At 35.9% G+C, this 23825-nt stretch overlaps 1 protein-coding gene across 1 annotated transcript in view; it reads right to left on the reverse strand.

Moving 5' to 3' along the window:
• LOC310912352 (adhesion G protein-coupled receptor A3-like) overlaps positions 1-23825 on the reverse strand; it is a 253587-nt gene that overhangs the window by 160704 nt on the left and 69058 nt on the right. The gene's annotated exons all lie outside the window — the stretch shown is intronic.

A 23825-nucleotide genomic window follows, 5' to 3' on the forward strand; every position in this document is an offset into this window, starting at 1 on the left:
TGAATAGGGCAAGATTTTATCCCAAATGTTTATTTCACAGAAGGATATATCTTATTTTCAAAGCCAAAATCATAAATAAGTATTTCTGCGCTTTCTCAATCATTTTTGTAGATCTCTTGGACACAGTTCCAAAAACTTGTGTCTCACACCCATTTCATTATAGCAATGATGTCGATGAGTGATTTGTCCCTAACTAAGATCTGAGTCAGACTCTTACAGTCAAATTCAGTTTTCAGCCTGCAACACTAACAGTCTTCAAGAAGTCTTTAAGAACTGGAAGAAGCTTTACGGGTTTTTTAAAATATTTTGGTCAAACATTTTCATCTTAGCATCTTAGTTTCCTGGAATCAGCAGCAGCTACTAGATTTATCTTTCTTTGTCTTCATTTGCTCAAGAAGTTATGACCATTTCTTTAACTGTGAGTTTTCCACACCTTATCATAAATATAACTGTTTAAACAAAAGTTCTGCACTCTCTCCTCAAGAGTCAACTTGCAAGGAGAAGTCTTTTGCTGCCAAAAGTTAATCTACACAAGTGTTTATTTCTTTGATGATTTAGGGTTTTTGCTCTGTGGGTGAGTCAAAGCCTCTTTTTTTAACATTCAAATGTTCAATACTAAACATTTGTGTCGACTCTTTTGCTTGTACAGTATGTTAAATATGGAACTACTCAGGTCAAAAAAGTTCTTTAGCTTGCAAAAGTCAATCCATATAAAAAAGCCTGGAAGAATACTGCTTTCATCATGGAACAGCTGTATTCTTATAACTCATAAGACAAAGCAAAAATCTATCTCAAGCTTTACACTGGGGCACTTTTGTAAACAACTTAAAGAGGCATAGTTCATATGCAAATATGAGCATTTTAGGCAGGGGAAACTCAGTTTTAGTAATTTTTATATCAATTACACACATTCTGTGTTAACTGACAACTCCTCTAAATGTTCTGCAAGTTGCAATCAGGCAAAGTGATCAGCTCTTGTAGCCAGCAGTGGTAACAGTTCAGAACAAATACAAAATAGGGTAAGTGGCAAACTGTTGACAGGTGAGTTTTAATGACAGCCAAAATAACAGAGAAAGTAGACAAAGGCCTTCCATTTCTGAAATATTCTATGTTCTAGTAATGGAAACTCTGCCTTGTTTCCCCATAACTTGTAACCACATAGGAAAAACCAGCATAATCCTCAACTATCACCTACAGGAAGAAAAAAGGTCATTTAATGCTAGTAGAAGGTAGATCATTACATGGAAAAGTGTCCATCACTTACACTGTCACAAACAAGACACTTAGTCTCTTTATTTTGGAAATTACACTTAAATTAGGTAGGTCATTTTAGTAAGGATATTCTCAGAAAATTGTAGATGATTACACTGACCACAATTCTGGCACTTTCTTAGTAATTGGTATTATTGCATAATGTTTCCATATAATTCTGGCCTAACAAAATACGTGTTTTCTTCCTTGTTGTCCTTGACAACATCTTTTATTATGATTAAAATTAATAAATAAAATAACAAAAACTGTTAAACACTTAAAATTCTTACTTCTGCATTAGGAGATGCCATTTGCTTTCCACCCGCTTGAATTTTCTTTACTAAATTACTATAATTAAAATATTAAATTAGCTTCTCCCATTTTCTGATTTAGGAAAAAGCCTGTCATATTGAAGCCTTATAGCAATTAGCATTAACTCTCACTGAGCTAAATAAAGAAACCAGAGTAAATTTGGTTGTATGTTTACATTTTTTCCCCAAGAGCTACTGCTGAGGTTTGGCAAAAGGTCATGATCCAAGACAAGCCAAACAGCAGCCCAGGCTAGGCCACACACATGCACATAGACCAGACAAGTGATTTTATCATCAAGCAGAAGCAAGAAAGAAGGGAAAGAACCCCAGTATCATAATATTAAATGACCACGGCGTGACCCAGTTGAAGTTGAAAAAGAAAGCATTTTATAACTAATGCTTATGGTTTTCCATCATTTCTGATGCAGCATTCTAACTTTAAAGTATCTATTCTGAATCTGAATGAAGTGTCATTAGTGGTGTGGAAGTATAGACCTGAAAATAAATCAAAACCAAGTGCCATGTACAAGTACAGATAGAGGGAAGCTACATGAAGTTAGCTATAGTCATAAAAGCTGCATCACTTATATCCAGGCTGCGGAGCTGCACAAAACCAAAATGGGACAATATTTCTTGAACTAGATTTCCCCTAGTATCATTAGAGTTGCTAGATAAACTTCCTGCATGGTACTCTGATCTTAACTTGAACTAAGTAGGTAGAAGAGCAATATAGAATGGACTGTATTTTCATTAAAAAATAATCTCAAATGGTTATAGAGGAAACTTTCCTTTTCACTTGCAAGTCTGAACTTACATAAATTACATATAATAACCATTAAGCACTGTCTTCTTATTTGTAGGTATTTGCAAATAATAGGCCCATAGGTAAATACAATAGAGGATTCCTTTACTAAGAACCATAAGCTGCTGGAAGTTTATCATCTTATACATTAAGCTTTCAACTCAATTTTACTTACTGAAAACATCTAAGAGAAACTTTAAGAAAAATAGCTGACTTGAGGAGGGGAATTTGTGTTTAAAGTATTCACTTCCTGACGGCTTAGCTGAGAGAACAGGCTACTAATGGGACTTCACAAGAACATTTAATAACTATTCCAGGCCTCTCAGCTATTAGACATCCTCTGTGGCCAAATCCCCCATTATCTAAATGTATTCCTGAGGTTCTTGATGCTTCAAAAGGTCACAGTATAGAACACATACAGTATAGAACATAGTGGGGAAAGTTCACTAAAGTATAGACAGTCCACTAACAAATGAATCAGTTTATCTTAAACTATATTCTGATGTTTTGCACCCACATCTTTGCCTTCAGACATTGCATATTCTTCCTCCAACTTACAATGTAAGTACTGTAGATATTTTGAATACATATTCATAACAAGAATATTCAACTAATTCCAGCACTTTGTTCAAATTCCTGACATCGATACATCTTTCATAAAAAATTATAGGTTGTACCAAGAGGACATCTGTGTTTAGAAAGCTGTCATTATGGTACTGCAAACTTTCCAAAAAAGCTCTGAGAAGAGCAATCAGTTGTTGAGCTGATGCCAAATACCAATGAAATATGACTGACTTTCCACATTTTGCATACTACTATGAAACAACAACAGCCAAAAAAATAAATTAAGGTCACATCTTCCACTTCTTTCTCATGTGAAATATTGCAGCTAAACTAAATGTCACCTTTGCCCAAGAAATGAATGCAGACTCAAGATCTTTGAGGAAAAGATTATGGTCACTGCAGGAGGAAAGAGGCAGATGAAAGACAAGAGTTAGCACCTATTCTGCCACTAGAGCAGTGACAGTCAGGGCTGGCACTCCTGAATACAAGAAACAAGAATTAAGCTGATATTGGCAAAACTTGTTTCGAAGATATTTCAAAGGTACCCATCTGTACAGGAGCCAGTAAGTTGTTATATCTATGTTATACCTATGCCACCAGTACTTTGGTGACATAGATATAAACAAAACTTATTTTTTGTCTTCACTGTTGGTAAATGCATTGTTGGCCAAGCATATCTTATGAAACAGGCAGGTTAAGTAGTATCAATTACCTGGTACCATCATCAGTAATAAATTAACATCAGTAATAAATTAATAAATTAAGGTGCTCCCATGGAACTCCAAAACTCATTTGTTGTCTTTACTTTTTCTTTTAAAACTACAAGAGTGGATATTTAACCTACCTTCCAGAATCAGAAAAGTTATGGTTACATCTCAGTAAAGTTCCAAGAAATAAGGACAAAACTCTTTTCAGTTAGAAACATCAGATAATAAACAGAAACATGCACACAAATATGAACAATAATTGTCTATGAATGGTCTGTCTTTCCAGACACAGAGCCTATAGGTCTTTTGTTTGCTTAGCATAATGATGATGTATTTTCCTTTAATTTCCCATTTTTAATCCAAGCCATTACTGGTTGGATTCCCTAAAACAATAAACCCTAAGGACTAGACAAAAAAATGATTGCTGTCCATTCAAGGTGCTAATGAATGATTGGAGTTTTCAGACCTATCACTTGATGACAATTATGACATGCAGAACAACAGAAAGGTCATCACACTTTGGTTTTTAATTTAAGGCTGATGACTCATTCACATCAAATGTGCTGTGGTAATTTGGCAGTTATTCATTATTTAGGAACATGACCAAAAGTGTAAAACAAAGTACTAATTATGGCAGCTGAAACAAAACAGAGAGAAGCTTTATGGCAGTTTGCTTGCTCAAAGAATCCCACAGAACGTTATAAGTTATTTCATTTTCACAGTAATAGGCACAGAGTAAAAATATAAGACTCAGGGTATCTGAACTGAATGAGCAGAAAAAATGACTAAAAATCTTGGTAAAACATGATAGACTTGCAGTACAAATTTGTTGATATATTTTTATAAATGTATATGACAGAAAATAACATTTTAAAAGATTAATTAATGCAGCTTCATTCTGACCAACCAGAATATAGGTGCAAAGATGTTTGGCTCCAGCCCCGACTTTCAGCATTTTGTTATCGATAGCTCAAAATTAAATGCATTTTCAAATAAAGAAAAATCATCTGTGCTTTCCAGATTCTTCCACTTTGGCATGTTTTTAAGAAATAAAAATTCAGCATTCCAAACATATGCAACTGTTCCTATATGTTTCCTTTTTTTATGCCACAAACCCAGGCATATGTGGTAAGATCACATTAGCCACAGAAGCAGATGCTTGGCACTTGCAACCTGGGGACTGAAGACAGAGTGGCTGTGCCACCCAGCCCCCAAGGAGGGGTCCCTTGGATCAGCTGTATGGGGCTAAAGCAAGACTGAAAGGTCGAAAGAAATAAATGCTGAGAGCAGATAAAGTGGGTTTCAGTGTCCCCAGCTCTGCAGTGCCAGCAGAAAACGCCTCCCTGCCAGCAACAAGGCCTTGGTGTACAGTGACAGATGTGGCATTATGTTGACTATGGTGGCAAAGGTTGTGTCTCTCCATAACTGTGGAGAGACACGAGGAACACAGAAACCTTTGGTAGCTGCAAAGAGCCAGAGGCTTCCTTAAATTCTACACCTACTGGGACTCCTCTCTGTATTCATGCCTCGAAGGCAGTTCAGCATGGGTTATGTTTCTTGACATGTGCCCCTCTCCTCTTGAAAAAAGGCTAATCGTTGGGGGAAGAAAGAAAAAATAAAATAAAAAAATAAAAAAATAAAAATTAAAAAAAAAAAAAAAAGAAATTAGTTCAGAGATTAATTTCAGCCTGTGAGAAAACTGTAAAGAAAATGAAAAACTAGGGGGGAAAGTATCCTCAATATTTTTTTTTTAATTCTTAGCACAAAAATAACATGAAATACTGGAAATTTTCCCAGAATTTTCAAAAGTGCATCTGAGTTAGTCTTTCATAATAAAATATGGAGATTTTAATTTTTATACCAAATTCTCAGAGGTATCAGCATAATGAAAATGTGTTTTGTTAGATATGAGAACCTTAAAACACACATCCATCATATCATGGAGGTTTGGGTGGGGCTTTTTTAAAGGAAATATTTGATTCTTTTTCTGTTACTGTATCAAGATTGAGTTGGAAAACCACAAGTGATACTTTATTGACTTTCAATTTGAGCTTTCATGACTTAAAACATCCAAAGAAAAGAGGAATGAATTCTAGCCTGAGGTGTAAAGGAAAGATAAGTACCGGCAGATGGCACACAGATTAACCTAGGAGTACTTTTGAGCCAAAACTAAGATAGTTTATTACTCAGAGTAGATCAAGAAAATTGGAATCATCTTTCCTACCACATTTATTTTATTGTACTGTCTTCATAATAGAGAAGTAGAACACTTCTAAACCCAAGGTGAACCAATTAAAAAAAAAAAAAAGTCAAGGAGCAATTCCATCTTTCTTCCTGCTTACTATTTCTAGAGAGTTTCATTCAAAGAGTAAGAATCTTAATTAACAATATCACAAAGAACATAGACACTGACATAGACACTGAGGCCAAGGACTTTCATGATGGGAAATGGACAAGGCAACACTGAAACAATCTGCACCAATCTCCAGGTGCCATCATAGTCAAAGCTGTTCTTCCTATTTACCTGGGAATATGGCACTGCTCAGATACATTCCAGCAGCATATAGAGAAGGAAGCCCGTTCCAGAAAAGGAGGGAGGTAACAAATATAGAGACCATTTGAACATCTAATTTAGTCAGTGTTAGAGGCAGTATTAATCACACAGAAATCCTGTCAATTAAAACTGCCAGTAAGCAGTTTAAGGAGAGCAGGGAAGAATTGCCTATAAGCAGTTTAACTCAGAGGAATTAAATCTTGCTGGAAGACTGGTCTGAGAATCCTTCCCTAGAAGGCCCTATTTTATACAAACTGGACCTTTGCTAATAACTTTGACAAATTTTAGTTTTTCAAATACCAACCATGAGTGCTAATGAGAAGGCACGCAGAATTGTCTTCTGCAGGAATGAGGGTTAATGTGAGCCCCTGCAGCACCTCTGCAGAACCTCCTTGGAGTATTTGCAGTGCAGAGTTTATAAATTTGCACTTTCCTGCAGTGAATGTCAGAAATTTTAAAATACTTTTTGCTAAGACTTCATGTAAAATACAGATGAGCAAATTACAAGGCTGAAAAATAAGACCAGAGGTCCTATGTGAATGTATAATTACTAAACTCATGGCCACACACTTTATATTGTATACCATGTTTATGTTGAGATTTTCAAGTAAAAAATATTATTAAAAAAATTTAAAAATTAATTATTTCTTCGATCTCAGAACTGATAATATTAATTTCAAGCCAAAATATATTCTATTATAAATCATAATAAGCTGGCACAAACTTAACAACCTGTCTCTCTCTGTTGGTCCCACTTGAAATGCTTTTTTTCAATGATTTTCTTGCCTTGTTTCATCACTAATGTTTCAAGCAAAATGATAGGGTTTAAAAAAATTTCTTTTGCTTATATAAAAGTTTCTGTTATTAAGCCTTGAGATATGCAAAGATTATTGAAAAACTTAACAAAAATCAGTGCAGACATAATAACACACAATAGTAGCTGGGGCCACAGGAACATGCACAGGTGTTCACAGCCTGAAAGAATACCAAACAATGGAGGAAACAGGAAAGGAAACAAAAAAAGGATGCAGGGAAAGAGGGAGTATCTTGTTGTTGGAGACCATTATTGCTGAAAGCTGTTGGCATGTTTTGTTCAGTTAGGCATCCCTCCCTTATCAATCCTTCTCACCACACAGAGTAACAGAACTACTTCTCCCAGCTTATTTACTCACACCTTATTGCATGGCATCTCTTCTACTTTCATCACATTGCCTCTCTCCTAGGCCCTCAGAAATAGTGCTTTATTTCCACAGTTTTTCGAGGTCAGGCCTGGGATCCAGCTATTCTCTCCCAAAAATAATTCAGCTTACTCATCAAACCCTCCCTAAGGCATGAGGGGCACACAAGAGCTGCTGGTCAGGTATGAACAGCCCTAACACCTCCCAGAGCTGCTGGAGCTCTGGGAAAGCTGCATGACTGAGCAAGAATCTGGTGGCAGTTCTCAAAGGGACTTTGTGGCTACTTTAACAGGTGGAGTTATAAATCTGTTCTTGCTACATCCTCTTAAAGGATGACAGCATCTGACACAAATCACGTGTTATCTTAATGACATCACTACATAAAACGTCAGATGAATATATCATTGTGGTGGGCTGACCTTGGCTGACTGCACATCAGACTAAGAGAACTATTTGTGGTCCTAACAGGAAACAGAAGCCTAGATATTCATAAATTCATAAATTAAGTGATGTGCTGAAATATAGCTAGACTATGTTACGTAAATTTAAAAAAAAATCCCAAGAAAAATAAATCATTCATGATTTAAGCAGCTCTATAAACTAGCTTTACAAGTGAGTTTATTTTATATTCCTGTCATCTATCACTATTTAATTTTTATATAGAACATATTTTATATTTTTTCTAATATATAATGCCCTGATAAAACTCTTAATGTTTGTGCTAAGGCAAGAACAATTTAGGTGTCTAATCAATTGTTTTGTAAAGTAAAAATTTATACTGCAGGGAACCTATGACTCAACAACAAGAGTTCGAGAAAAACTCCTAAGAAACACTGCCACATAGTCTTACATACCTGCATTTTAAGAGGTATATAAAAATAATTCCTTGGAATAACAAGTCTTACATCAAATAAATGTATCTAAACCAGCAGGCTATTAGACTGCTCTGGGTCAGGAATGCAGCTACAGTTGACCCTGAGGAACTGGCATTTTATTTAATTGTACAAGTGCTTTGCACTAACAACAGGAAAGATGCTTTTAATTCTAAATTGACAGCAAAAGTGATCTGCAAATTATAACCTTTCATTCCGGCCTGCAGTTGTCTAACACAACTTTCTTTCATTCTGTTTCTAATCAATTATCTCACTTTTAACCACTAGTAATTTTCCCTGCATTTCATTCCCTTTGCTTACATTCCTATCCTCTCAATTTCAAGAAGAAATTCCTGGCTTTTGTCATGTTCTGACTGTTTTCTGTTCATGAAACCATTGTAATAATTTTGAAGATGTATTTCCACTAAACAATTTCCCTGGGATTATATTTAACAAAAATATGTGTCTTATATTCCTTCCTCCCATTTTGAAACAGTTTAATCTTTTGCACCTGAAAAGAAACACACAATGTTTTGCCCTTTTAAAAGGTGATGGATCCAGTACCTACCCACAAAATGCTTCACAGCACTAGACTGTGATCTAAATGTTTTCCAACAAAAATTAGAAAGAGTTGCTTCACGATTTTGTCCAGTAAAATGAGTTATTCAATTATGATTTATGACAATTACTTCCAAACTTCATTCTTACTAAAAATGTAATTATCTTAATTCTTGTATATTTATCTTACGAAACTTTTAGACACTAGGATAATTAATGTGATATATAAAGATATCTATTATTATTAAAGTCATAATATATATAAATCATATATATAAAGGCAAAAATATCTTGATTATATGAGACATATGGAGCACAAAGATAACGATCATTGTACCAGCAAGATACAATAACATAGAGAACGCTTCAAAGTATTCAAATTACATAATACATACAATTTTAATAATCTGACACAATAATAATAACAGTAGTAGTAGTAAATATGTAAACAATAATTAGTGATCAAGTCAAATTAGATCTTGTGTTTCAGATAGCTCCTGCATCTCTTCACGAAGGAAACCTGCACAGATGAGGCTTCACTAGTCCTTTATAAACTAAGCTTTACATTACTGAACATCAGTAGGGCTACGCTTTTCTTATTCTTCCAAAGTTTCCGATAGCATGGCCAACAGAACAACATCCATCAATGGAAAAATTAAAAAGCACTGTATCTTTTATTACTCTCTGTTGATCTAATAACAAAACTATGTTCTTTTATTTGAAACAATATTTACTGCTCAGTATGCAGTTGTTGTGGCACACAAGCCTCTCAACTGCTTTTCTGCAAAAGCATCTCCCCTTGTGGCTATTTTACTTCAAGAAAATTAAACTTGACCCTGGACCCTGCCATGTCTCCTTCTTATTAAAAACCACTAAAGTATTTCTCCCTTTAGGAAACATTTATTAATTGGGAAACAATGCTGTTTCAAAGTAACATTTCCTTTCTAAATTGTCATGTCTTTCAAGTAATCTCAAACCTTTTCAGCTGAACACAAGCTCTGTGATGCTGATTTCAATTCTAGGTAATTGTGCATTAAAGTTCCCCATAACTATTTGTACACTAGCAGAATCCAACCATTTTATTAAAAGATGCTAGCAAATCTCCCTAAGAGATGGCCTGATATAAAACTGGCTTGCTGGGGAGCAGACCACTCTGACTTTCCCATTTTGAATTTAATTTCTATTCTGAAATTTTGAATTATTCCTTTTCCTGAATTTTTTTACTATAACCCACCTCAACAGATTAGCAACAGTTGGCATAGAGATCCATCCACGTTATTTAGAGATTCTTCCTTTTCTAGGTCATTTTAATTTAGCCAATACTAAGACATAAAATACTTGTTATATATTTATACAAGCAATATCCATAAAAAATTCCGGGGCACATCCAGTCAAGTTGCGTAAAGCATTCACAAAGCGGCACACAAACATTTCTGAAACAAAAAGCAGGACTGGATAATATCTTCTTCAAATCAATTGCCCTGAATGGCAGAAATAATCTTCAACACTTTCAAGTACTCAAAGCATATCAAACTCAGAAAGGACTTAATGCCTGGCAGAGCCATGACAATACACACCGGTCACCCGGAGCACGGTGGGGAAAGTGTTGGCCTGAGTCCAAAAAAGCACTTAGACAACTAAAGTAAAACTTGAGTGGAGCATTGGTACTAAGTCCAGAGTGCAATTCCCAGCCCCCAATTCACCTCCTGTGTGTCTGAATGGCTGCAGCTACTTCAGCCTCCACTTTTTAACTCCCCAAACTTCAGAAAGGGTGCTGGGAATGCCAAACAACTCAGAGCTTGGTGACACACAAAATCCCTTCTGGGATCCTCAAGCAAGACCTGCAGACACCATGGCTCTCTGTGGGGCCAGGCAGGCTAAGAAGATGCCATCAGCAAAGCCACAAAAGCAAAGTACAGCCCAACGTCCAAGGGAATGGCAAAATATTGCCTTCCATCATTCCTACAAGAACTAATTACAGCTGGAGAAATAGAAGACACTGTTTTGGTACCATCCTCTCCCAGAAGGGATGGATAACTACATTTGAAATACACAGGAGCTAAAGATATTGGCTGGGGTCTCTGTTCCCTCAAACAGTATTTTTATATTTTATCAAACAATTGTTTACAACAAAGCCCATTATCTCCTTGTTGAAGAAATACTCTTGGCGCTTTTCTGCTTCTGTTATTTTCCTTCTGGTCCCATAAATCTTCACCACTTGGATACATATTGGCACAGCTCCATGTCAACAAGACCTACATCCTGGTTAAGGCCTTTCCCACAGAGGCAATGAATGTGTGATGTGCTCAGGCTGAAGAGGCTGAACCTGAGTCCTTCTCTTCCAAAGCAGATACTCCAGCCAGCAGGCCAGTAGAGAAAGCACAGTTACTTTATTTTATGACCCCATTTCAAACAGAATACGTTATTATCAGCTATGCCTATAAAGAGGAATGGTTTCAGTAGAAGTATTAGGTTGCAAATCCCAATCCCAGAAAAAAAAACTATGTCATGCTTCAGCACTTCTGAAATGCTCAATGCCTGTTCAGTCCTTCAGCCATGATGGCTGGTTTGGATTCTCTTCTTGCAGAGCTAATTCTCCCTGTTCACTGTATACAGAGCTTAGGCCTCCAAAGAATAGTTGTGAATTAAATTTTGAAAGCCAAGTATCTGTTCTACACATGACAGTGGTGAGAAGCACTAAATCTACTATATCTGGTTGCTGATGGGAGTCTTAGCAATTTCCTCAGCTAGCAAGCTGCAAAATTTTCTGTTTAAGGTCTGTATGTATTATTAACTACCCATTTGGCTGGGGTTTAGTTTGTTTTTAGATGTTTTCAGATGGTTTGAAATAGGCCAAGACAAGAATCAACTTTCTCTTCAATCCATCAAGAAAACCCAAGCAAGACAGGAGTGGGAAAGCAGAGCAGAGAGCATAATTAATGTGACACTTTCTCCCTTCCAACACAGAGCTGAGGTACATGTTTGGGATTGCAACTCCGATTTCTAAGTAATGGCACAGTGCAATACTTATAAGAAACACTGCAGGCAATACTTCAAAAACCAATTTATAATTTCATAAAGACATGGAACATGAAGCTAAATATGATTTTGCATTTCTTTTTCCTTATAGGGCATTTTTAAAAGGGTTAATTCTGAAGAACAGCATTTTCCTCTGGAACAGAATACACTATGCACATATTCCACTCTTATCCCTTCCTCTCTGCTGATAAGTGGTGGGAAAGGGCAACTCAGAAAAAAATGTCATCCCATATCTGTCTCCCACTCAGCACACACTAACCCAATTCTCAAAAATTTCATCAGTGTTCAGCTCATTAAATTCAACTGAAGGATGAGAACGAAGCTGCACCACTAACTGTGCACAGTTTGTGTTTACCAGCAAGAACACTGTATGCAGTGTTGCTTACAACGTGCCCTGTAGTAGGAAGCATTCTTGTTGGCAGCTTTGACAATTTATCTATTCATATCAAAGTGAAAGAGAGGCTGCTTTAAAACTGGTGCTCCTTGCCCTAATGGGAAAAGAAGAATATTAAAAACTATTACAGTGAAATCTCTGTTGCCATCAAAAGGTCGTTGATTCAACAGACAAACAACCTAGTGTTAATGATTTAACAAAACATTTTTCACACAGATTACATGCTCATCCATCAATATATAGTATTTTTCACATCAAGAAACTAAAGACAATTTGTTTTTAAAATGTCAATTACGAAAAATTGTGTGAAAATCAAATACAATGCTGAAGTAATTATGATCTTACCTAAGCCACACAATTAAGAACACAAAGAAAAGAAATGCTGCCATTGTTTGGACACAGACTCATTAACAAGAGGACTGTCCCTAAAAGGCAAACAGTCTTGCTGTGAAAATTTTTCAGCAGTTTTTTGATTTGAAAAGATGTATATTAAGGCAAGCACATAGGCCTGAATTTCATCACTCGCTTGTCTCTGTTTCAAGCATGTTTAAGCACAAGGGAGAGGAGGTAAAAGGCTGATTTTGACTTTGTGAAAGTAACTACACCAACACATTCCTGCCAAATAGTGTATGAAACAAGACAAACATTACACAGTATTTCAATCATCCTAAACTCAAGAAAAATAGAACTCATACAATAACCAAAAGAGTAGAGAAGACTCTTTCACTTACTTTGAAAATAAATTTTTCACCTCAAGAAAAGTATGTTAAAAATATATTGATTTTGTTGTCACATACTAAAACAAAAAGCATATGCAGACATCTATTGCACAGAGGATCAAAAATTGAGAAGCTTAATTCCCTCTCTGACTGCAAGCCTTAAAAAACACATTCCCCACATATCCTGAAAATTTAAAAATAAAAGTCGATTTATCAATGTGTATTAATAAAAATAGCCTCAAATACAAGCTCAATATTATTTTAACATTATGTTGACACTCTCCTGACAACTTACAATATATTATATGGTTTTCAAGAAATTGAAATGTAAATTATTTATCAAAACATGAATAGTCAACAAAGAAAGTGGTAACGGAATTTTTTTATGCAGGCTTTAAAATTATTGTGTAGATGAAGTCAAAATCTACAAGTTAAAAATCCAGCAAACCCCATCATAATTAGGCAAATTTAGGAGTTTTAGTTGCAATCACATATGTATTTCTCCATAATTGATGATGACAACACGCTTGTTTTTTATGTATGAAATATTTAACTATTCATTTTATTGTTTTTAAGTGTTGGCTTGGTGAATGCTATTAAATACTGTGAGTGTTGGAAATGTTGACAGTTGACAGGTAGGGGTTTTTGGCTTTGTTTTGAATGAAGGCTCATCTTGTGTAGAGCTGAGCTAAATATTGTCACTCTGACTCTATGCAATGCGTGTGCGACTGATACAAAGCCACATTATATAGGTGGCATAAATTAAAATTCTTTCCTGACACAGTACCTACAAGTGCAGAAAACAAAAGAGAACTGGGTAATTCAAATAAGCAATTTTCATATACCAGTGGATTCTGAGAGACTATGTACTGAACTTTGCACCCATTTCAGTAGGGGGTTTGAACTGTTCCATGGCAAGATATTAAAATTTAAATATTTGTATCTGTGATTAATTTGCCACTTTTGTAATTTAATTGTATATTCATTGTTGGAGTTTGTCAGAAATTGTAGCACTGCAATTCATCTAGAAATTTGGTCAACATTTGAAGTAAGTTGTTACTCTTGATTCACTAACAGGTGGGGTAGAACAGTCTTGTACATGTTAACTATCTAGAACCACAGGGTTCTAGAACCAGTAGCCATGACCAAGTACTGCTACATTTCACTAAGCTGATAAATCTGACCATTTACATGTTAAATAAAATACAGAAGCTGACATCCAGGGTTGCATCAACAAAAACTAAAAGTATTCTTGTACTTTTGTATATTTTTGGCTGAATGACTTGTTTCCAGGAACGACAACAACAACAAAAGAAAATACAGAAAACTCCAGAAGGCACCAATCAAGGCTGGAGCTCTTCTGTGTTATGAAAACGCATTTTTTCTTGTTCTGGATATATACAGGATGACAGGTCATAAGCTCATCCATATACAGTCATTTGCAGGATCAGCCACAGATGTTATGTTCCCTGCCCAAAAGAGATGAAAATAAAATTCATCCAAGTTTTGTCACTGACCTCTGAGAGACCAGAATGAAGTCAAAGAAATTCTTGTCTTACAACTATTTCAACCGTCACAGAAATACAAAGTAGAAGCTGAAACAAAGCTTAAATAAAACATGATTTACATAAATGAAAGTGTCCCAGATTGTCCTGATGTTGGAGTTCATTGTAAGCTAATTCTATAAACTGTGAGCATTTCTCTGGGCACAGTCTCTTCATGATACTGATTACACCAAAAACCTCCTTCCCAACTAATCTGTTCATTCTGACTTAACTAATGTATATGTGACACCAGCGCTAAGGATCTGTACAAGATTTATAGGCTACCACAGTGTGAAGTCACGCCAGCAGTCTTAATTACTTTCAGAAAAATGGGGAATGTGATGACCATGTTTATTGTTATAACCTTTTTTTCTTTTGAACTAATCAAACACAGCTTAAATAATTCACTGGGAAGACAAAATATTCATAAAAGCTCTACAGGACAGTAATTCCTGACGGAAATATCAGAAATCTGCAGCTTTCCGAGTAGCAGAAAAAGGCTGTCCCATTGCTGAAAAAACCCCACCAAAATAAAAACTCAACAACCCAAAACCTGGCACAGGCCAACATTTCTGGCATTTATAAATGTCTGCTGGGTCACCCAGAAAACAGATAACTACTGTGCAATGAATTAAGATCCTTAGTCCAGCTGGTCCATTTTTTTCTAAGGTTTAAAAACCATTTCAAAAAATACAAAGTATTTTTAATAGATTTCAATGGTCTCTTTCTTCTTTTGCATAAAATCACTCAGAAGAAGGATGTTTTCTTAAAAACAATCTGCTATCCAGGTCCACCCTCCCAGGCATGTCCCTTGGAGCTGTTCCCAAACTTTCCCCAAAGCAACAGCATTTCAGCAACTGGAATGACAACTTCTTTTTAATTATTTGAGATCCTGCAGGCTTCTATCTGAGAACAAAGCGTGCACATAAAGCACATTCTATGGCCATGATTCAAGTTCTTTTGAAAATAAATGATATATTGAAACAATGCTATGTTACATAAAGCGGTCCGGCACCGGATGCTCAGCATTACACCAAATCACGGCCAAGTTCAATTCCCACCCTTGCAACTGGACATACATGAAGCACAACAAAACTTATATAAAGCAGCTTTGCATTATGTGAAACCTAAAGCATTTGGTTGAAGTCTGAAAGGACTTTACTGTGAAGAAAATATAAAGTCCATTTAGCGACAAACAAATAATGAAACCAAGACAAAAGTCTACTTGATGGTTTGGCAGGGATACATTTCCATCTTACAAGAACACAGGAATATCTAATGAAGTACAAAAGGAATACACTTAAAGCTGTCAGAAGGAAGTCCTCTAACACAATACGCAATTAACCTACAGTCTCATTACTGGAACATATCACTAAGGTCAAGAGCTTAATAAGAGTCACTAAAAGAATCAGGAATTATATGCCTCATGAGGACATTCACATATATATTAGGCAGGATTTCTGAAGACACATTTTAAGAAAAGAAAGGGGTTTTGATGACTGATTATTCTCTTCTGAAGATTTGATGATTTTACTATATATCTGAGCTAAAATATGACTCAACAACATGGGTAACAGACCCACTAACTTTAGTAGTGTAGAATGCTCACTTCAGGTAATGGCAAGGGGCAAAAAAATGGAGAAATTTCAAGAATACTTTGATTTACAGCATGATGACATAAATTCTTCTAATTAAACCAGTAAAAACCACAACGCAAATACTTTCAGAGCACTTTAGAGCAGCCTAACTACATGTAACTTTGTCACTAATTTAGAGAATTAAGCTAAGCAAATTTAAACAATCTGTAAATTAAGTTTGTGTATTTAGAAGTAGACAGTATTTTTCCATTCAGCCCTTTGACAGCAGTGAAGCACAACTCTTCCCTATTTTGCTCATTCTTAGTTCTTATATCTATAAATCTATCAATTATTAATACTTTCTACACGTCAAATGGCTCAGCTATAATGTAAACTTGATGACAATTGATTTTGTAATTTAAAGCAAGGGTTTGGGCTGTTCTTTTTTTTCTCTCTTCTTTTTTTTTCTGAGTCGGCACTCATTTCCCAGCCAATATAGAGAATATCACATTTATTAAATTAAGCCTTGGACTTTCAGAAGACTTCACAAAAGGATATGTTTGTAATCTTCAGTGTTTATTTTACTATGAAACCAACACATTCAGCAATAAGTCAGATTTATTGTGAAAATAAACACATTAAGACCTTATAAATAGCTGTTAGAAAAGTTCCGTATGGTCTGCCAAAAGCCCCAAATGATTGGTTCATGAACTTTCCCTCTGTATGCTCTAATGGCTTGAAAAAATTGTTTATTTTTGACTGGTTATGAATAGATGAGGATTATATTTCATCTACAGTCTCCATTAAAGTATCAGGATTTAGAAAAACTTCCAAACTTTTCAGAAACTCCCATTAAAAAAAATAAACTGTTGACAGCAGATATACATAATGGAATGGCAAAGCGGAGTGTTATTTTAAAGCTGCATTTACACAATGAGTTTCCCAATTTAACTAATTATATCCCCCAAAAAGAAAAGAATAAATCATGGCTCAAAGATTCTGCAAGACTTTACTGGTTTATCTAAGTGCCTATAGCAATTGCTGCAGCATGAGTTAATGCAAAGAACTGTCTGCTCCAGCAGGAAGGCTCTTTCACTGCTCTATACCTGCAGGAAATCTTTTAAAAGCTCAGGAGCCTTTTGGTGAGAAGTTGGACATACACACACTTACTCGTACATGACCCCTGCATCCTTTGGTATCCAGGGCCCTCCCAAATTAACTCCCTGGGAATTATAACACTTTCCCCAGCATCAAGGAGCCAGCATCAATTTCCAAATCACTCAGATCTTTCCAGATCTCTCCAGCACACAGAGACCAAGATGCCACCTCATAAAACCAGGAGGGAGAAGTTTTCCTCTAAAATGCAGTCATCTTTCTAAGTATTCAGAAAGATCAAAGTCCTCAAAAGAGTATCTGCAAAATTACACTCCAGTGTTTCTGTGAGTAAGAAACCAGATGTCACTACTTTAATAAAAAGCGTATCTGGGTGGACATCATGTTTGGGAAACTCTTCTCAGTAGTGATAACCAATATTGTAATAACAGGAAGGGAAAACATTTCAATTTCATGAAAACTGGAGGCTTGCTATTATTTTTTCATTCAACACTAATAAAAGAAATCAGTTTCTTAGTGGTTTTGAAGGAAATAGGAGAGATGGAGAGCAGCTGAGAGCCCAGCAAGCAGATGTCTTGTGACAGGGAACGGCCATCATTGCACAATATGGAGCAAACCTTTGAATTTAGGCAAATGCCTCGGTCAGTTTTAATTCTCAAAACTGTTCTTTTTTGCAAGTATAAAATAAACACTACTAAAACAAACACCTGGTTCAACAGAAAACACTGCCAAGTGCCTTAGTAAGGGTACAGCACTGAGCCCCAGAAAGCCCCTGAGTTCCAGCCACTCCTCCCACTAAAAGCATCACCAATGCATTAACACAAAAATTTTCAGCTTTGAATTAGAGAACGTACCCCTCCCCCATTTTTAAAACAAATGTAGGACTCTGATGTCACCTGATATCCATCAGAAATTAGATGACATTCCAGCTATGGGAAAAAAAAATGCAGCAGAATTCCTCTTAAGTGAGCAGAATTACCTCCTCCCAAGAAAAAGTCTTTTCTTTTTCTTTTCTAAAGTTACTTTTACGTGCTACAGCAGATGTGCCACATTTTGTATTAGTTTCTGCTTGAATGAATAATGGAGACATGAGCACTTGTATAAACAGGGAAAGGTATTTAATGAACATATTGTACATACTAAAGAGGCTGCTTTCTGTTGGAAGCACATAGAATGAATTCTTCCAAGTGCATGAAAATCCCACATTATTGATGCATGAGTTTTCTATGAACTGGGCCAAGCATAAACTGTCAACTGCATTTAAAACACTGAACGAAATGTGAGAATTGGGCATTTCCACATTAAAAAAAATTTTAAAAATGTAAAAAAATACAACCTCTCACAGAAAAGAGAAAATTCTAAAGTGACTATATTATTTTTACATCATTTTTTCATTAAAGATCATTTGTCTGCATTTCTATTTTGAAAATTCCGCCTCCTGGTCCCAGATGAGTGTGTTCCTGTAGAACTGCAATTTGTTCCATTGTGTTCTCATTCATTTTCATTCTCTTCATGAGCAACAGTGACATTTTAAAAACCAAAAGAAAAGGACAGAGGAGTTGGAACCTTGTATTTACAGCATATTTATAGCATTTGGCATGCTAGACACAGTTTTCTGAAAGATATTATTAGATTTGCCAGCAAGCCTCCTGCTGGTTTTTCAGGACCTTGTGGGTTTGATCTACGAAGGCAAATGCTGTGGCTTTAAAACCCTGGCTGCAGCCAGAGTCTCGAGTGAGCTCTGGCTTCCTACATGTTAGAAGCACTAGAACTACCAGACCAGACTAAACGTCCATCCAGCCAAGAGTCCTGTAGCCAACAGTGGCCAGTAGTGGGAACTCATAATAAATGCTTATGAGGAACACTGTGACACCTCCCTCACGTTCTCTCCCACGAGCTGGACGCATCACGGGTATTTCATCATCATGTAATTCCTGGGAGGAGACAGCGGATGGTCTGACACAGGCATCACCCAGACAGAATGTTGACACAGTGGAACAGAGCAGGGTGAGGCACTGCAGGACTGCTTTGACTTTTCTCAGCCACCCTGGGAGGTCAGAAGTGTGGCAGCAGCCAAGGTAGGCATAAGCGACATTGCCTCACCACAATGGCCATCAGCATTTCAGACCTCATGTAAACGTGAAACTGCAAGAGGAGCTTCTCTTGCACTCAGGTACCAGGCTTATAGGTAAGAGAGGCTTTACCAGTTTTGAAGAAGGCACATTTTGCAACCTACTGGCAAGGGCTACCAAAAACAGTGACCTAAACTTGACTCAGTAGTTCGACACTAGCAAATCAAACACCAGGCATTGACATATTTGGGTGACAATCATATCTGGATTTCAACCACAGTGAAAAGTGAGGAGATATTCAAATTGGTTGGTACCCACAATCTGTACAAGGTTCCTCAAAAACCTGCTTGCAGAGAGTACAAATACTTTGATTATTTAGAAATATTGCCATTTACTATTACAACAATCTCCCTTCATACAGGAAAGGTACTTCCTCCATTTGTGGCCTTTAATGCACAGCTTTTTCCAAAGGAAAGACGGAGACAGTGATGCATTCTCATTTAGGAAGCTGACACCTATTTCCGATATGTAAGGTCTCAATTGTCACCAACCTTCCAAATATTCTCCTCAGCCAGGTATTTGTTATCCTCCTTTTGGACTTCCTAAATCCATGACATTGAAGTTACCCACTCCAGAATTAAGCAACTCTACATCAAATTAAAAATAAATTACTCACGTCTATATTTGTGATGTATCCAACAGCATTTCCTGACTTGCACAAATTGAAGCCTTAAGGTTATAAATTGCCTCTATTGTGCAAAAGAGTATCTCTAAAACCAGGGAAAAAAGCTCAGAAGTAATTTTTAACCGCCTTATTATATTGCAAAGGACATGACATGCACAATTATCTTATAGCAGATTCTCCACCAACTGGCTGAACAGCTCTGTATTTTGTTAATATAATGAAAGATCTATATTTCATAGAATGGTCTGGGTTGAAAGGGACCCTAAAGATTCACTTAATCCAACCACCCTGCCATTAGCAGGGACATCCATCACTGGACCAAGTTGCTCAAAGCTCCATCCAACCTGGCCTTGCATGTTTTCAGAGATGGGACATCCACAATTTCTCAGGGCAACCTGTGCCAGTGCCTCACCAGCCACATAATGAAGAATTTCCTCCTTTTATACAAACTACCCTCTTTAAGTTTGAAGTCATTTTCCAATGTTCTATCACGACATGCCCTTTTAAGAATTCCCTCTCCAGCTTTCTTGTGTGACCCTTTAGGTACTGGAAGATCCTCTAAGAACTCTCCAGAGCCTTCTCTTTTTCAGGCTCTCATTTTAAGTCTTTAAAGGAAGTTATTAGAATTTTTTATTTGGTAGGGTTTGTTTTTTGGGTGGTTAGTTTGGTTGGTTGGTTTTTTTTTTTTTGAAAGCTGAAAATATTTCATTACAGAAAGTTGAAACTAGCATTAAAACTAGCTCTACTTTGCTGGTTAATAAAAAATTGAAAATATAAGCAAAAAGCTGATAAATATATCCAAACCATATCCCCATATCCAACACAAATAAGGAAGCACCATCAGTGTGTGTGTATGTATATACATATACATATATGTGTAATTATAAATTAAATCTAAAAAAAATATAAACCTAAATGGAATTAGAAGAATGGATTGAGAAAGTTCTCAATACGAGAAACAGCTAACTAGCCTAACTCAGCACGGGCTAATAGGTGTTACTCATCAGTTAACACACTACTGCAAACATTTAATGGATACTCTCAACTAAGTTGCATATTTATGAAATAAAATATACAGTCAAAGCCACAACATTTTGGGCACATAGGCACAGGAGCTAGAAACATATGATGTATAACAAGGATTTCAATTTCTTTTTTTTTCCTTCCTCCACCAAGAACCTCTTTAAATTCATCTGTTCAAAGAAATTTCACAAAATCAAAAAGGTTTTGTATGTCAGACACATACATTGGTAGGTTAGGTAATTCTTTGAATTAACATCTTGTTATGGATGCTTGTACATATCAAACTTGTACATGGCTTGGGAAAATGTAACCCTTACCTAATACAACACATGAGAACACAAAAGCAACCAGAGACCCCAGCACAGCCTTCATGATTTCCCTTGAACTTGCTTTTCTCTTTGTTCCTAAAACCACCATTCATTATTTTTGTACAGAGACTTATTCTTCTATTTTAAAAATCTGTATTATGAAGTATTTATACAACAGGCCTGTCACAATTATCACTGTGACATAGAAAAAGAGGCAAATAGGCTCATCACAGTAATTGAAGGGCAGCAAATGAACTTTGTTTAATTCAGATGTTTTATTGGAAGGAGTAGGCTTCAGTGCCTCAGTCATGCAGCAGCAGTGTCTAGGGAATAAACTGCTAGAGGCCAATTAATTAAACAGCTATGAGGGACAACATGACCTTTTATTTTCCAAGCATTAATAATTATTTTTTAAAAGACTGAATAATAATCTATTTATATACAAATATATAGAAAATACGATCAATTGAACATACTTCATCATAATAGAAGAGCAGCAGAAATTATCTAAATGCTATATTTCCATCTTTCATAGCCATTTATGGGCTTTCAGCTGAGAGCAAGAGACTGTCATCATCAACTGAATCCAATTTCACATTGATAAAATTGATCCTATTAAAATAAACCTACTGGCACAAAAGGCAACATTCATTGTTTCTTTCCAGCCAACCATGAGAGAAAGGGAGCTCATCCTATTTCTACTTTAATCAATAATCTCCTTAGATGGCATACTCTGTGCTCCTTACTGATGCTGCCCTCTGAAGAGGCTTCTACACTTTTATTCAGCCAGAGACCAAAAGAAAGGCAGCACTTTTTGTTTTATCACACAGAGCTCATGTGATGGCCTTTTCTGTGCCCCCTCCACTCAGACCTCACCACCACGAGCACAAACCAGATATATACCAGATATACACCAGATATATATTTATACACCTCTGAGTTTTGTGGAAATAGTGAAAGTAGTAGAATTGTTCTGCTCAAACATACCAGTAACATCAAAACAGATTCAGAATTTAGGCTAGTTAGGAGAGACTAAAGGTTAAATACTGATTGAAAAGAAGCTATTAAATTGAAATGTTTTCATTGACAACATCTCATCTCTATGAGCTGAGCAATCTGAAGTCATGCACCTATAAACAGTAATTCTGCTGTGTCCAAAATCTTAGCAAGCTGCCGATTGGAACCATATCAGGACCACAAAGTGATTTACACAGCTGGTCCCTGTAGTGGCTTCTGCCTAGGGAGGCAGAATTTAAGGCTTGGATGTCTTTTCTAGATTGATACACAATAGTGCAGTACATCTAAGTGCTGCATATAATTTTCAAGAATCAACTGTCTAAAACAAAAGTCTACATTATGAAATAGAAAAACACAGTATGCACATCATCTTAATTTTCTTAATTTGAAAGAGACAATCAGGCTATTCTACAATGAAAAACTGAAAATTTACCTAGCAAGCTTGACACATATCTATTGACTAGTTAGTGGGTGTTTTCACAGTAACACTACTAAAAAGCACCAAAAATATTCAAGGTATTGTGGTTCCAGGCATTTTTGCAGACTCTCATAAAGAGAGGGTTACACCCTGCAGACCTCTGAAATTTTTACAGATGTTCTCACTTCTTTTTATTTAATCAGGCCATGCCTATTACTTAGCAGAAAAGATAATTTGAGAGAAAGTATTTTCATGCCTTAATCACATTAGCTGGGTTGCAAATAAATTGCTACCTTTAGGCATTAGTTTTAGTCACAGGCAACACAGTTTGGCTTCTCTTTCTTTCTTTTTCAACATGATCTAATCACATGTATCAAAATATTAGTTTATTAATAAAATTAATAATTAATACATAATAATTTATAAAGCAATTATGCTAAACCATTTAAAAATACATTTAAATCAGTACAAAGTTAAATGCAAAACCTAACAGGCAATAGAGTGGATATATGGCACATCTAATGCAATGTCTGCTGTTGTCACAGATACTGTGACACAGATCTATCATCTTATTCACAGATATTTACAGATATTACTGCTATTTCCTAACCCCATGGTGTTTCTCAGCTTGTTTGTGGATTAAAAAATTTCTATATTAGTGTACATTTACATAGTAGAATGATTTTTGTATGCCATTTTCTCATTGGAAACTGTAATTTTACATGGTAGAACATTAATATTTCACTGCTATTCTTAATAGCCACCATGCAGTGTTAAGACATCTAGGATTGTACTATAATTATTATTAATCAAAATAAAACACTGGTAAAGCTTTCTCCATTAACTCCCATTCAGATGTGGCTGAAAATGACTTAGACAAGCCACGACACCTGCGGCATTCAGTGCAAAAAACAACACTACTCTTGACCTTTTATAACTCTGCTGTATTTACAGGAGGAAAAAAATTTCAAATATAATTATTTTCTTACTTTAGAAAAACTAAATGCAATTTTTAAATCTAAAATATACAGTACAGATGAAAATCATGGCGGTAGAGAAACTACTGTTTAGTCAAGTTTTTACAAAGGAAGAAGCACAAAGCGTCTTGCATGAACCACT

The sequence above is a fragment of the Zosterops lateralis genome (assembly GCF_965231275.1).
Source record: "Zosterops lateralis genome assembly, chromosome: 8".
Lineage (NCBI taxonomy): Eukaryota > Metazoa > Chordata > Aves > Passeriformes > Zosteropidae > Zosterops > Zosterops lateralis.